Source organism: Prionailurus bengalensis, chromosome X (assembly GCF_016509475.1).
Source record: "Prionailurus bengalensis isolate Pbe53 chromosome X, Fcat_Pben_1.1_paternal_pri, whole genome shotgun sequence".
In the NCBI taxonomy this organism is placed as follows: Eukaryota; Metazoa; Chordata; class Mammalia; order Carnivora; family Felidae; genus Prionailurus; species Prionailurus bengalensis.
Genome location: NC_057361.1, coordinates 55,772,830 through 55,790,028, shown reverse-complemented (window position 1 = coordinate 55,790,028; position 17,199 = coordinate 55,772,830). Strand labels below are relative to the sequence as shown.

The following is a 17,199-nucleotide window of genomic DNA, read 5'->3' as shown; positions in this document are numbered from 1 at the left end:
CCCTTGCGCCAAACTTGCCTGCCACCTTTTTTTTTCTTTTTGTAAATAAAATTTTGTTGGAACACAGCCACATTTATTTGTTTAAATATTTTCTAAAGGTACTTTTGTGGTAGGAAAACAACATTGAGTAGTAGTAGTGACTGGATAGCTTTCAAAGCCTAAAATATTTGCTCTCTGGCCATTTAAGAAAAAGTTTGGTAACCACTGAATTGAAGAGTTAGTGTAAAGCATTTGCTAGACAAGAACATTGAACCACAGAAATGTTGCAAATCATTTAATGTCACTGAAACAAGTTAGTTACACAGTTCTATTTATGAACCCCAGCATTAAAATATAAAATGTATTATTATTATTAAATGACATTTGTAGTAAGTATAATATATAAAAGTATAAAATTACCTATGATAATAGGATATTCTAGCACAGAAACTTTGTATTAGATGGTATTGGCATGTTATCTTTTAGTTCTTTTTTCTACATGTACCTCTTTTATATGTATGCAATTTAGTTCATAGTATATACATGATTTTAACTTTTTAACCTACCTTTTATCATAATTATCTTCTTATATCAATTCAAATTCTTTTTAAGTTTCATGGGGGGCAAGGACATTGTTTTTATTCACTGCTATTTCCCCAGCAGGTAGAGGAGTGCCTAGCATGTAGTAGATACTCGATTCATGTTTACTGACTAAATAATGGATGCATTCAGATCTCATTATTATTGGAGCCATACTGTACATAATATTCAACTATTTAGCTTATTTTCAATTTTTCACTATTATAAATAATACTGCAATGAGTGCTTTTATGAGATTATGATTGGTGACTATTTGTTTTGGTAAATGTAGTGGTGTAACTAGTGAGGCACACATTTGCATTTAGATTATTTACTTATTCATTCCACTTCACTTTACTTTTGCAAATCTATTTTTGTCAAAGGGCATGACTTATTTAAAAGTTAATTTCATGGGCTGTAGAATCAGATAGGCCAAATTTGAACTCTAGCTTTGGACCTTATTATCGGTGTAAACTTGGCAAGTGACTTTCCCTGAGTGTTAATTTTTCTCATCTTTGAAATGGGGATGAGGTGATCGATTCCAAGTGTACACAGTGCCTAAATACATTTTATCTATGTAATTGTTGTTAACATAAAATTTGATGTATTTGTACTCTGCAATGGATTGGATATTTTTGTGTCCTTCCCAAAATCCATATGTTAAAATCCTAACCCCTGATATGATGGTATTAAGAGCTGGAGCCTTTGGGAAATAATTAGGTCATGAAGGTGGAGCCCTTCATGAATGGGATTAGTGCCCTCATAAAAGAGACTTCAAAGGGTTCTTTTACCTTCCTCCCACCACGTGAGAATACAAGTTGTCAGTCTGCAACCTGGAAGAGGGCTCTCACCAGAACCTAACTATGTTGACACCCTGATCTCAAACTTCCAGCCTCCAGAATTGTGAGAAATATATTTCTGTTGTTTATAAGCCACACAGTCTATGGTATTTTGTTACAGAATCCTAAACTTCGTAAGACGGAAATCAGTACTGAGAAGTGGGGGGAACTGATGTACCAAATACCTAAAAATGTAGAGGTAGCTTTGGAATTGAGTAATGGGAAGAAAGTACAAGAATTTGGAGGTGCATGCTAGGAAAAGCCTGGATTGTCATGAAAATAATTTTAAAGGCAATTGTGGTGACAGCTCAGAAAGAAAAAAAGAGAGCCATAGAGAAAGCTTCCATGAAGAACATGTTATTGGACAATGGAGAAAAGCCATCCTTGTTACAAAGTAGGCAAAGAACTTGGCTGAATTGTATTTGTGTTTTGTGGGAAGTAGTATTTTGTGAGTGATAAAATGGAATATTTGGATGAGGAAATTTCTAAGCAAAGTGTTGGAAGAATGGCTTTGTTCTCTCTTTATAGTAAAAGCTGAGAGGAGAGAATGAATTGGAGATGGAATTATTAAACAAAATGGAAACAGAACTTCAAGATTTGGACATTTCTCTGCTTTCCCATATTACAAAAAATGGCAAAGTGTATTTGGAAGAGAACACCAAGGGTGTGGTGGACTGACCATTGCATAAAGAGCTCAATATGGATGTAACCATGGATATAATCAACTATCACAGCAGAAGCCAGGAATAGAGATGGGATTATATGAGCAGAAATACCACCAGCTGGGAATATAGGAAACAAAAAATGTGACAAAATGAAGAAAAACTGGTTGACTTCTTAGACCCTATTAGACCAGACCATAGAGCTATTTGGCTATGAACATGCACTATTCTTCAAGATAAGAGAAGAAGGCCTCTGAAGCCGCTTCTGAGATCATCAGGGCTGCCACTCCTATCATATACATAGTGTACATAGGCTTTGGGGGCCTACTCTTAGATTTGAAAGGGCAAGACCAATACCCAGGGAGCTGTAGGAGTGGGCCTACTGAGGGTATAACACCTACCCTACCATAAATGTCAACTAGTGCCATTAAGGAAAAATAAAGTGGGTGAGGTTGAGCATGATGGCTTATAAACAAAAATAAAAATGACCCCCTGATATGTCAGGTTCTTGTGGCTGTCTGTGAGCTCCATATAAGGTGTTAGCTGGACACATTTGCTTCTTAATGTATGCTTTACAACAACCTCTTAACTCAGTTACTGTTTGCCTGCCAACTCCAGATATTCTTGGTTATCAACTGATCATTGCTTTTAGGGCTGATGACTCATGAACTGACCTTTATTGATGGGGACTGAAAAAAGATTTTGAGATTTTAATTGGCCTGTCATATTCACTGTCCTTGTTGAATTTGTCATTTTGAGAACTGGGATGTGTGGTGGTAGTGACAGTAACACCCAATGCTCCAACAGTTTAAGGTGAGGCTTTTTGGAGGCTTTAAGAAGAAATATTAGAGAGCATACTGGGAGAGTATTGTTGGGAAAGAACAGTTGCTTTGGAAGTTGAGACAGCAGAGTGTGCCATCCCCTCCAGTTGCCAATACTACTGGCCCTGAGTCAGTAGATCTTCCATTTAACTGAAAATATTGGTAGAAGGACAGTTGCAATACAATTTTGGGATGAGATTTAGATTTCACATTGCATGTGAAGAGGGCCTTGCAGTTCTTTCCATAATGCATTTTTCATGATGGCTGCAAAAGGTGACTCAGTACCATTAAGCCCCTTGTAGATACTATTTGTCTAACAGAAATGATAGTGATTCCTAGAGGATGTGAGGCAAAGCCTGAGGCTTCTGTGAAGAGTCCCTTCCGTTGATGATCAGCTCTAGTACCTAACTTGAGCAGTCTGTGTACAACAGAAACAAGTGGGAGGAAGTGTCTCACTGCCCTGAAGATGACATTTGTTCCTGCTCTTAGAGTAAGACATCTGTGCCTTCAACTGGCATTGTATGACTTTTTCTCTACCTCTAGAGCTCAATAACTAAAGGAAATCTCAGGTATTTAGGTAGTTTTGTATATACTTCAGATTTATCAGCTATAGGATATTAGCAATATTACCTAAACTTGTTGGGCCTGTTTTCCTCATCTGTAAAGTAGGAAGTATAATCTATTTCACAAGACTGTAAAGAGTAAATCAGATAAATACATATAACAGAGAGTATATGTAAATCATTTGGCTCAGTGTCTGGCATATGATTGGTGCTCAATATCTCATGGTCATTATTAATCTTAGCAGGAAGGTAGTAGAACCCAATTTTTTGAAAATGTCAGTTTGCAATTTGATTTCCTGAATAACTACAAGAAATATAAAATAAAATGTTAGTGTTCCAGGGACCTTAGAGGATATCTAGTTCAGTTATTTCTAATATATGTCAGAGGCACCTGAAGCTCTTACTGATCCTGTCTCAGGACCTCTCTTAGATCAAATGAATCAGAATCTCTGTAGTGGATCCCAGGTCTCTGATTTCTGTACAGTCATCATAACATCAGTGAGCATTTTGGAACTCATTAGTTGTCAGGGATTTTCAAACTGTTCCTTGGATCTTCAATGTCTCCTATCCACCCAAGCTCAAATGAAGCATGTAAGAATTTACTTGAAAATTCCAATTTCAGATTAAAAAATAAGCTAATATTTTCAGAGTGCTTACTGAGTAAGAGGTCTTGTTCTAATAACTTTACATAAACTAATGAGAGAAAGTCAGAAAGACAGTGACTGAAAGGTGTGTGTGTGCACACACGTGCACACACACACACACACACACACACACACACACAGAAGGAAAGAGAGAGGGAGAGAGGAGAATATACTAGACTAGTTTACCAACCTCCCCACCACCACTCCTGCCAATTCTAAAGATAGGGAAATTGATGTCCAGAGGTGGGCCAGTGATTGTTGAAGGTCTCACACAGTTAAGTAGTGCCAAGTTTATTACTGGAACCAAGGTCTCCTAAAGCCCAATTGATTTATTCAACCAATTTTTACTGAGCATCTGCTGTGAACTCTACCTTCATGGAGCTTCAGTTAAATTTTAGGAAGAAGTACAGGTGCCTAGGTGGCTCAGTCAGTTAAGTTCGAGCCCCGTGTCAGGCTCTGTGCTGACAGCTCAGAGTCTGGAGCCTGCTTCAGATTATGTGTCTCCTCTCTCTGCTCCTTCCCTGCTCGCTCGCTCTCTCTCTCTCTCTCTCTCTCTCTCTCAAAACTAAATAAACATTAAAAAAATTAAAAGAAAAGTTTTAGGAAGAAGTATAAGCAGATAACTTCCTATATCATTGCAGTACTAGGAGCAAGAAAGAAGAATGCTTCCCACATAGGTTTAAGAGAACTTTCCTGCTCTTTTCTGAGGAACACTGCCATGTGTTTGTTCATTAGTAAATAGGTAGAAAGTGTCCACTAAATGCCATAGACTGGGGTTTCAGGTACACAATGTATCTCTCTGCCCTCCAAGATATCATAGTCTATTAAAGGAGGCAGATATGTTTTCACTCATATGTGGATCTTGAGAAACTTAACAGAAGACCAGGGGGGAAGGGAAGGGGGAAAAATAGTTACAAACAGAGAGGGAGGAAGGCAAACCATAAGAGACTCTTTTTTTTTTTTTTAAATTTTTTTTTCAACGTTTATTTATTTTTGGGACAGAGAGAGGCAGAGCATGAACGGGGGAGGGGCAGAGAGAGAGGGAGACACAGAATCGGAAACAGGCTCCAGGCTCCGAGCCATCAGCCCAGAGCCCGACGCGGGGCTCGAACTCACGGACCGCGAGATCGTGACCTGGCTGAAGTCGGACGCTTAACCGACTGCGCCACCCAGGCGCCCCATAAGAGACTCTTAAATACAGAGAAGGATCTGAAGGTTGATGGGGGGGTAGGGGAGAGGGGAAAATGGGTGATGGCATTGAGGAGGGCACTTGTTGGGATGAGCACTGGATATTGTATGTACGCGATGAACCACGGGAATCTACCCCAAAAACTGAGAGCACACTTTACACACTGTATGTTAGCCAATTTGACAATAAATTATATTTTAAAAAAATGAGGCAGATGAATAAACAGACAATTGCAATACAATGTAAGTATTGTGGTAGAGGTAGGCACACAGTAGCCCCTATTCCACACTGTGTGTGTGTGTGTGTGTGTGTGTGTGCGTGTGTGTGTATGTGCGTGTGTCTGTCTGTCTGTCTTGTATTAGTGGTGGGGAGAATAAACAAGGAAGGCTTCTGAGAAAGATTATATATAAGTTAGATCCAGGGCTAGTGTGAGGCAAGTGAGGCTTCTAAGGCAAACATTTAATAAAGCACTTATTCTCAGATTCATGGAAAGTACAGGTGGGCACCAGAGTGTGAATGCCTCCTTAAATTTTGTACCCTAAGTGCCTCACCTGCCTCTTTTCTGTTTTGGTCCTGATCTGAGTTGAATTTCTAAAGGATGAATGAGAATTAAAGAGGGGAGAGAAAACACATAAAAAAATCACAGTTGAGGGGAGTGAGATTATCTCTCTTGATACTGGAGGACATTGAATGTGACTGGAAAGAGTAGGGAGGAGTCAGAGATTAAGACCTAGAGATTGAATAAAGGCTAAATTAGAGTCTTGGCAGGTAATAAAAGTGAGCAAAGCAGGCTGGATATAGGATGGCAATTGATATTCTGTCTCTGTGACTTGGTAATGAGAGGTAGGGCTGTGGCGAACAAAAAAAGACATGCTCCATCTAAGAGCAGCATCTTTGACTGGGCTCCAGTGATTGTTTCCACCTAAAATATGTGGGTCTACATTGCCATAATCTCTTATTTTTTTCCAGAAAGTGACACCCATATATTTTATGCCTAGTATTAAGTGCCACCAGTAAATTAAAATTGAAAACAGCAAACCAAACAAAACATACCTGTTGGCTGAACACACTGCATGGGTTTGTGATGCTGTTGCCTGGGTTAGACAATAAGGGGCCTGGAATACCTCATGAAATATTTTGGATTGTATCCTGAAGCTTATGGGGAGTAATACCCAAATGGCAAATGATCAAGCAGGAGACCTAGGCAGATACCCAAAAGATTTGCTTTAACCTTAAAAACTCTGAGTATTATCTGGTAGACCTTACCAGATAATATGTGTTTCTTGTGTTGTTAATTTTAACCATTCTAACAGGTATGCAGTAGTATGACACAGTGATTTTGATTTGTATGTCTCTGATGATGAGTGAGCATCTTGTCATGCATCTGTTAGCCATCTGGATGTCTTTCTTGGAAAAGTTCCTATTCATATTGTCTGCCCATTTCTTAACTGGATTATTTGTTTTCTGGGTGTTGAATTTGCTAAAATCTATAAAGATTTTGGATATTAACCCTTTATCAGATGTCATTTGCAAAAATTTTCTTCCATTACTTACCCTGCCTTTTAGTTTTGTTGATCATTTTGTTCCCTGTGCAGAAAGAAGCTTTTTATCTTGTTGAAATCCCACTAGTTCATGTTTGCTTTTGTTTCCCTTGCCTCTGGTGATGTGTCTAGTAAGAAGTTGCTATGACTGAGGTCAAAGAGGTTGCTGCTTGTATTCTTCTCTGGGGTTTTGATGGTTTTCTGTCTCACATTTAGGTCTTTCATCAATTGTGAATTTATTTTTGTTTATGGTGTAAGAAAGTGGTTCAGTTTCATTCTTCTGAATGTTGCTGTCTAGTTGTCCCAACGCCATTTGTTGAAGAGACTGTCTTTTTACAATTGGATTCTTTTTCCTGCTTTGTCAAAAATTACTTGATGATACAGTTTTGGGTCTATTGCTGGGTTCTCTATTCTGTTCCATTTGTCTATGCGTCTGTTTTGGTGCCAGTACCATACTGTCTTGAAGATTATAGCTTAATAATATAACTTGAAATATGGAATCATGATGTCTCCAGTTTTATTTTTCTTTTACAATATTGCTTTGACTATCCAGGGTCTTTTGGGCTTCCATACAAATTTTAGGATTGTTTGTTCTAGCTCTGTGAAAAATGTTGGTGGTATGCTGATGGAGATTGCATTAAATGTGGATTGCTTTGGGTAGTATAAACATTTTAACAATGTTTGTTCTTCCAAACCATGAGAATGGAATACTTTTCCATTTATTTGTATTATCTTCAATTTGTTTTATAAGTGTTCTATAGTTTTCACTGTAAAGATCGTTTACCTGTTTGGTTAGGTTTATTCCTAGGTTTCTAATTGTTTTTGGTACAATTGCAAATGGGATCAATTCCTTGATTTCTTTTTCTACTGCTTTGTTATTGGTGCATAGAAATGCAACTCATTTCTGTATGTTGATTTTATATCCTGTAACTTTGCTGAATTCTTGTATTCATTCTAGAAATTTTTTGATGGAGTCTTTTAGGTTTTCTACATAGAGTATCATGTTGTATGTAAATAGTGAAAGTTTGTCTTTTTTCTTTGATTTGGATGCCTTTAATTTCTTTGTTGTCTGATTGCTGAGGCTAAGACTTCCTTGTTAAATAATACTGGTGAGAGTGGACATCCTTGTCTTGTTCCTGAGTATAGGGGAAATGAAAGGCTCTTAATTTCTCCCCACTGAGGATGATATTAGCCTTGGATCTTTCATATATGGCCTTTATGATGTGGAGGGTTTTTTTTTTTTTTTTTAATTTTTTTCTTTTCAACGTTTATTTATTTTTTGCGACAGAGAGAGACAGAGCACGAACGGGGGAGGGGCAGAGAGAGAGGGAGACACAGAATCGGAAACAGGCTACAGGCTCTGAGCCATCAGCCCAGAGCCTGACGCGGGGCTCGAACTCCCAGACCGCGAGATCGTGACCTGGCTGAAGTCGGACGCTTAACCGACTACGCCACCCAGGCGCCCCTGATGTGGAGGGTTTTTAATCAAGAATGGATGCTGTACTTTGCCAAATGCTTTTTCTGCATCTATTGAGAGGATCATATAATTATAATCCTTTCTAATATTAATATGATGTATCACATTGGTTGATTTGTGAATATTGAACCAGAACTGCAGCCCAGGGATAAATCCCACTTGATCATGGTGAATAATTCTTTTAACGTACTGTTGAATTTGATTTGCTAGTATCTTGTTGAGAATTTGTACATCCATGTTCACCAGGGATATTAGCCTGTAATTCTCCTTTTTGTGGGGTCTTTGTCTGGTTTTGGAATGAAGGTAATGCTGGCTTATAGAATGAGTTTGTAAGTTTTCCTTCCTTTTATATTTTTTGGAACAGTTTGAGAAGAATAGGTATTAACTCTTCTTTCAGTGTCTGGTAGAATTCCTCTGAGAAGCCATCTGGGCCTGGAATTTTGTTTTTTGGGAGATACTTTATTACTGATTCAGTTTCTTTGCTGGTAATGGGTCTGTTCAAATTCTCTATTTCTTCCTGTTTCAGTTTTTTTTTTTATGAAATTTATTGACAAATTGGTTTCCATACAACACCCAGTGCTCATCCCAAAAGGTGCCCTCCTCAATACCCATCACCCACCCTCTCCTCCCTCCCACCCCCCATCAACCCTCAGTTTGTTCTCAGTTTTTAACAGTCTCTTATGCTTTGGCTCTCTCCCATTCTAACCTCTTTATTTTTTTTTCCTTCCCCTCCCCCATGGGTTCCTGTTAAGTTTCTCAGGATCCACATAAGAGTGAAAACTTATGGTATCTCTCTTTCTCTGGATGACTTATTTCACTTAGCATAACACTCTCCAGTTCCATCCGCGTTGCTACAAAAGGCCAGATTTCGTTCTTTCTCATTGCCACGTAGTATTCCATTGTGCATATAAACCACAATTTCTTTATCCATTCATCCGTTGATAGACATTTAGGCTCTTTCCATAATTTGGCTATTGTTGAGAGTGCTGCTATAAACATTGGGGTACAAGTGCCCCTATGCACCAGCACTCCTGTATCCCTTGGATAAATTCTTAGCAGTGCTATTGCTGGGTCATAGGGTAGATCTATTTTTAATTTTTTGAGGAACTTCCACACTGTTTTCCAGAGTGGCTGCACCAATTTGCATTCCCACCAACAGTGCAAGAGGGTTCCCGTTTCTCCACATCCTCGCCAGCATTTATAGTTTACTATTTTGTTCATTTTAGCCACTCTGACTGGCGTGAGATGATATCTGAGTGTGGTTTTGATTTGTATTTCCGTGATTAGGAGCGACATTGAGCATCTTTTCATGTGCCTGTTGGCCATCTGGATGTCTTCTGTAGAGAAGTGTCGATTCATGTTTTCTGCCCATTTCTTCACTGGATTATTTGTTTTTCGGGTGTGGAGTTTGGTGAGCTCTTTATAGATTTTGGATACTTGCCCTTTGTCCCATATGTTATTTGCAAATGTCTTTTCCCATTCCGTTGGTTATCTTTTAGTTTTGTTGATTGTTTCCTTTGCTGTGCAGAAGCTTTTTATCTTCATGAGGTCCCAATAGTTCATTTTGGCTTTTAATTCCCTTGCCTTTGGGGATGTGTCAAGTAAGAAATTGATGTGGCTGAGGTCAGAGGTTTTTTCCTGCTTTCTCCTCTAGGGTTTTGATGGATTCCTGTCTCACATTCATGTCCTTTGTCCATTTTGAGTTTGCTTTTGTGAATAGTGTAAGAAAGTGGTCTTGTTTCATTCTTCTGCATGTTGCTGTCCAGTTCTCCCAGCACTATTTGTTAAACAGACTGTCTTTTTCCATTGGATATTCTTTCCTGCTTTGTCAAAGATTAGTTGGCCATACTTCTGTGGGTCTAGTTCTGGGGTTTCTATTGAGTTCCATTGGTCTATGTGTCTGTTTTTGTGCTTGTACCATGCTGTCTTGATGATTACAGCTTTGTAGTAGAGGCTAAAGGCTGGGATTCTGATGCCTCCTGCTTTGGTCTTCTTCTTCAAAATTACTTTGGCTATTCGGGGTCTTTTGTGGTTCCATACAAATTTTAGGATTGCTTGTTCTAGCTTAGAGAAGAATGCTGGTGCAATTTTGATTGGGATTGCATTGAATGTGTACATAGCTTTGGGTAGTATTGACATTTTCACCATATTTTTTCTTCCAATCCATGACCATGGAATATTTCTCCCTTTCTTTATATCTTCTTCAATTTCCTTCATAAGCTTTCTATAGTTTTCAGCATACAGATCTTTTACATGTTTGGTTAGGTTTATTCCTAGGTATTTTATGCTTCTTGGTGCAACTGTGAATGGGATCAGTTTCTTTATTTGTCTTTCTGTTGCTTCATTATTAGTGTATAAGAATGCAACTGATTTCTGTACATTGATTTTGTATCCTGCGACTTTGCTGAATTCATGTATCAGTTCTAGCAGACTTTTGGTGAAGTCTATCAGATTTTCCATGTATAATATGTCATGTGCAAAAAGTGAAAGCTTAACTTCATCTTTGCCAATTTTGATGCCTTTGATTTCCTTTTGTTGTGTGATTGCTGATGCTAGAACTTCCAGCACTATGTTAAACAACAGCAGTGAGAGTGGGCATCCCTGTCATGTTCCTGATCTCAGGGAGAAAGCTCTCAGTTTTTTCCCATTGAGTATGATATTAGCTGTGGGCTTTTCATAAATGGCTTTTATGATGTTTAAGTATGTTCCTTCTATCTCGACTTTCTTGAGGGTTTTTATTAAGAAAGACGCTGATTTTTGTCAAATGCTTTTTCTGCATCCATTGACAGGATCTTATAGGTCTGTTCTTTTCTTTTATTAATGTGATGTATTACATTGATTGATTTGCAAATGTTGAACCAGCCTGCAGCTCAGAAATGAATCCCACTTGATCATGGTGTATAATTCTTTTTATATGCTGTTGAATTCGATTTGGTAGTATCTTATTGAGAATTTTTGCCTCCATATTCATCAGGGATATTGGCCTGTAGTTCTCTTTTTTACTGGGTCTCTGTCTGGTTTAGCAACCAAAATAATGCTCGCTTCATAGAATGAATCTGTAAGTTTTCCCACCCTTTCTATTTTTTGGAATAGCTTGAGAAGGATAGGTATTATCTCTACTTTAAATATCTGGTAGAATTCTCCTGGGAAGCCATCTGGTCCTGGACTCTTATTTGTTGGGAGATTTTTGATAACTGATTCAATTTCTTTGCTGGTTATACATTTGTTCAAGCTTTCTATTTCTTCCCATTTGAGTTTTGGAGGTGTGTGGGTGCTTAGGAATTTGTGCAATTCTTCCAGGTTGTCCAGTTTGTTGGCATATAATTTTTCATAGTATTCCCTGATAATTGCTTGTATTTCTGAGTGGTTGGTTGTAATAATTCCGTTTTTATTCATGACTTTATCTATTTGGGTCATCTCCCTTTTCTTTCTGAGAAGCCTGGCTAGAGGCTTATCAATTTTGTTTATTTTTTTCAAAAAACCAACTCTTTAGTTTCATTGATCTGGTCTAGTTTTTTTTTTATATTCCATATTGTTTATTTCTGCACTGATATTTATCATTTCTCTTCTTCTGCTTGGTTTAAGGTTTTATTTGCTATTTTGCTTCTATTTCCTTTAGGTGTTCTGTTAGATTTTGTAATGGGATTTTTCTTTTTTCTTGAGCTAGGCCTGGATTGCAATGTATTTTCCTCCTCTCAGGACTGCCTTTGCTGCATCCCAAAGCGTTTGGATTGTTGTCTTTTAATTTCCCTTTGTTTCCATATATTTTTAAATTTCTTCTCTAATTGCCTGGTTGACCCATTCATTCTTTACTAGGGTGTTCTTTAACCTCCATGCTCTTGGAGGATTTCCAGACTTTTTCCTCTGGTTGATTTCAAACTTCATAGCATTGTGGTCAGAAGTGTGCATGGTGTGATCTCAATTTTTTTTATACTTAGGAAGGGCTGTTTTTTGACCCAGTATGTGATCTATCTTGGAGAATGTTCCATGTGTACTTGAGAAGAAAGTATATTCTGTTGCTTTGGGATGCAGGGTTCTAAAAAGATCTGTCAAGTCTATCTGATCCAATGTATCATTCTGGGCCCTTGTTTCTTTATTGATTCTGTGTCTAGATGATGTAGTCATTGTTGTAAGTGGAGTATTAAAGTCCCCTTCAGTTACCACATTCTTATCAATAAGGTTGCTTTTGTTTGTGGTTGTTTTATATATTTGGGGGCTCCGTATTCGGTGCATAGACCTTTAATTGTTAGCTCTTCCTGATGGATAGACCCTGTAATTATTACATAATATCCTTCTTCATCTCTTGTTACATCCTTTAATTTAAAGTCTAGTTTGTCTGATATAAGTGTGGCTCCTCCAGCTTTCTTTTGACTTCCAGTAGCATGATAGATAGTTCTCCATCCCCTCACTTTCAATCTGAAGGTGTCCTCAGGTCTAAAATGAGTCTCTTGTAGAAAGCAAATAGATGGGTCTTGTTTTTTTTTTATCCATTCTGATACCCTATGTCTTTTGGTTGTAGCATTTAATCCATTTACATTCAGTGTTATTACAGAATGATATGGGTTTAGAGTCATTGTGATGTCTGTAGGTTTCATGCTTGTAGTGATGTCTGTGGTACTTTGTCTCACAGGATCCCCCTTAGGATCTCTTGTTGGGCTGGTTTAGTGGTGATGAATTTCTTCAGTTTTTGTTTGTTTGGGAAGAGCTTTATCTCTCCTATTCTAAATGACAGAGTTGCTGGATAAAGGATTCTCGGCTGCATATTTTTTTCTGTTCATCACATTGAAGATTTCCTGCCATTCCTTTCTGGCCTGCCAAGTTTAAGTAGAGAGATCCATCACGAGTCTTATCGGTCTCCCTTTATATGTTACAGCACGTTTATCCCTCGCTGCTTTCAGAATTTTCTCTTTACCCTTGTATTTTTTCAGTTTCACTATGATATGTCATGCAGAAGATCTATTCAAGTCACGTCTGAAGGAAGTTCTCTGTGCCTCTTGGATTTCAATGCCTTTTTCCTTCCCCAGTTCAGGGACGTTCTTAGCTATGATTTCTTCAAGTACCCCTTCCGCACCTTTCTCTCTCTCTTCCTCCTCTGGAATCCCAATTATGCATATATTATTGGGTTTCATCGCATTACTTCGTTCTCTAATTCTCTCCTCATACTCCTGGATTTTTTTTATCTCTCTTTTTCTCAGCTTCCTCTTTTTCCATAATTTTATCTTCCAATTCACCTATTCTCTCCTCTGCCTCTTCAATCTGAGATGTGGTCGCCTCCATTTTATTTTGCACCTCATTTATAGCATTTTTCAGCTCCTCACAACTATTTCTTTGTCCCTTGATCTCTGTAGCAATAGATTCTGTGCTGTCCTCTATGCTTTTTTCAAGCCCAGCGATTAATTTTATGACTATTATTATTTTTTTCAACGTTTATTTATTTATTTTGGGACAGAGAGAGACAGAGCATGAACGGGGGAGGGCCAGAGAGAGAGGGAGACACAGAATCGGAAACAGGCTCCAGGCTCTGAGCCATCAGCCCACAGCCTGATGCGGGGCTTGAACTCATGGACCGTGAGATCGTGACCTGGCTGAAGTCAGACGCTTAACCGACTGCGCCACCCATGCTCCCCTATGACTATTATTTTAAATTCATGTTCTGTTACTTTGCTTAAATCATTTTTGATCAGTTCGTTAGCTGTCACTACTTCCTGGAGTTTCTTTTGAGGAGAATTCTTCTGTTTTGTCATTTTGGATAGTCCCTGAGTGGCGCAGAACCGCAGGGCTCTTCCCCTGTGCTGTCTGGAGTAACTTGTGTTGGTGGGTGGGGCCGCACTCCGACCTGATGTCTGCCCCCAGTCCACGCTGGGGTCATAGTCTGACTGGTGTGTACCTTACCTTCCTCTCTCCCAGGGGCTGGACTCACTGCTGAATGGTGCGGCCCCTGTCTGGGCTACTTGCACACTGCTAGGCTTGTGGTGCTGATTAGATGGGATCTGGCATGTTAGCCTTGGTGGATCTGCAAGGTGCACAGGGGCCAGAGGGGAAGGCTCAGCTCACTTTGCCTTCAATGGTCCACTGTGGGAGGTCCCCTGAGGCACCAGGAGGGAGGCAGACCCGTCAGAGGGATGGATCCACAAAAGCACAGCGTTGGGTGTTTGTGCAGTGCAAGCAAGTTCCATGACAGGAACTGGTTCCCTTTGGGATTTTGGCTGGGGAATTGGCGAGGGAGATGGCACTGTCCAGCGCCTTTGTTCCCCACCGAGCTGAGCTCTGTCCTCTGGGTTTCAACAACTCTCCCTCACATTGTCCTCTAGCCCTCCTGCTCTCCGAGCAGAGCTTTTGACCTATAACATTCCAGAAGTGAATTCATGCTGGTTGTCAGAACTCACGGAGTCTGGCCCTTCTGCTTTTGGAAGCCAGACTCGGGGGCTCTGCCCTGCCAGGTGGGCTGCCCCTCCACTGCCTCGGCTCCTTCCCACCAGTCCGTGTGGTGCGCTCCACCTCTCAGCCCTTCCTACCCTCTTCCGTGGGCCTCTTGTCTATGCTTGGCTCGGGAGAGTCCATTCTGCTATTCTTCTGGCAGTTTTCTGGGTTATTTAGGCAGATGTGGGTGGAATCTAAGTGATCAGCAGAACGTGGTGAGCCCAGCATCCTCCTACACTGCTACCTTCCAAGAATCCATCATACAGAAAAACCATGGACACTTTCTTACACTATACAGAAAAATAAACTAAAAATGGATGAAAGACCTAAACGTAAGATAGGAAGCCATCAAAATCCTAGAGGAGAAAACAGGCAACAACCTCTTTGACCTCAGCCGAAGCAACTTCTTACTAGACGTGTTTCTGGAGGCAAGGGAAATAAAAGCAAAAATGAACTATTGGAATCTAGATAAAAACTTCTGCACAGTGAGGGAAACAATCAACAAAACTACAGAATGGGAGAAGATATTTGCAAGTGACATATTGGATAAAGGGTTAGTATCCAAAATCTCTAAAGCATTTATCAAACTCAGCATCCAAAATCAAATAATCCAGCGAATAAATGGGCAAAAAACATGAACATATACTTTTCCAAAGAAGACATCCAGATAGGTAACTGGCACATGAATACCTGCTCAACATCACTCATCATCAGGGAAATACAATGGGATACAATCAAAACCACAATGGGATACCACCTCACACCTATCAGAATAGGTAAAATTAACAACTCAAGAAACAACAGATGTTGGTGAGGATGTGGAGAAAGTGGTGCCCTCTTACACTGTTAATGGGAATCAAAACTGGTGCAGCCACTCTGGAAAGCAGCATGGAGGTTCCTCAAAAAATGAAAAATGGGACTACCTTATCCCAGAAATTGCACTACTATGTTTTTACCCAAAGGATACAAAAATAAAGATTTGAAATGGTACATGCACAAAATTTATAGCAGCACTCCCAACAATAACCAAATTATGGAAAAATGCCCAAATGTCCATTGACTGATGAGTGGATAAAGAAGGAGTGGTATATAAATATACAATGGAATATAACTCAGAGATTATAAAGACTTAAATCTTGGCATTTGGAATAACATGGATAGAACTAGAATGTATTATGCTAAGCAAAATAAGTCGGTCAGAGAAAGACAAATATCATATGATTTCACTCCTGGAATATAGGAAGCAAAACAGCTGAACTTAGGGAAAGAGAAGGAAAAATAAGATAAAAACTGACTGGGAGGCAAACCTTAAGAGACTCTTAAAGACAGAGAACAAACTGAGGATTGCTGTGGAGTGTTGGTGTAGGGGATGGGCTGAATGGGTGATGGTCATTAAGGAGGTCACTTTTTGGGATGAACACTGGGTGTTACATGTAAGTCATGAATCACTACATTCTACTCTGGAAACCATTAGTACACTATATGTTAATTAACTTGGATTTAAATGAAATAAAATAAAAATAAAATAATATATTGAACAATCACAGAATTTTTATTGAGAGTAACTCATTTTTTATTTTATTTTTATTTATATAATTTATTTTTAAATAATTTATTTTTATTAATTATTTTATTAATATTTATTAATTGAGGTGACCAGGTTACTTCAGTGGAATGGTTGAGAAATGACCTCTGAAATGCTGCTCTTTAATAAAAGCAATAGAAACACCAATAGACATTTTCAAAATCAACTTTTTAAGATCTCTGGACATTAACCAAAATTTGAAATAATAGAAGGTGTGCTTGTTCAAGAAAAATAGCTGAGTAATTAATAGAACAATGAGCTTTGTGGTTTTTGCCCTGTATTCTATACTCCTTTCTCCAGCTCCATAGTAGCCTTGAAAACTATGAGCTGGATAGTTTTGGAAGCTGTGAATATCATGATTTTAGTAGCCACTGCAGAGGGCAGAAGGGGATTGTAGCTCCCCTAGAACTGAAATATATTACTCATATGGGTTGCCTTATTTGAATTGACTCATAGCTGGCTTACTGCAAATGGATTTTTCCTTAGAGTTTACTTTTCAAAACAATCAATTAGTAGTGATTGTTCAGTACTGCAGTTCTCTTAGGCAGCATAAATTGTGATAGCAACCAAGAAGCTGAACAATAAACTTAAAAAGAAAAACTGGAGAATGAAATGTCCATAGAGAGCTTCGAAAAGTTGCTACATATTCCTATAAGTATGGAAGATCACATGCACATTTAGGGCTTTGCTTATATGTATTGTTTTGTGCCTGTCTAGAAAAGATTTTAGAAGGCTATATTGTCTTACTTCTGGCTGACCTTGAAGCTCTGGGCGGGAAGATTAAGGCAGAATTATAAACTAATTGGCTGAGTGTTGAAGGCACTCACCAACACACACAAGAGCCCTTCAACAAAGCCTGAGATACTTAATGGTTCAATGCATTTAAATACATCTCTGTCT

At 38.8% G+C, this 17,199-nt stretch overlaps 1 protein-coding gene across 6 annotated transcripts in view; it reads left to right on the top strand.

The window, feature by feature from the left end:
• Positions 1-17,199, top strand: part of OPHN1 (oligophrenin 1) — a 636,611-nt gene that overhangs the window by 190,702 nt on the left and 428,710 nt on the right. The gene's annotated exons all lie outside the window — the stretch shown is intronic.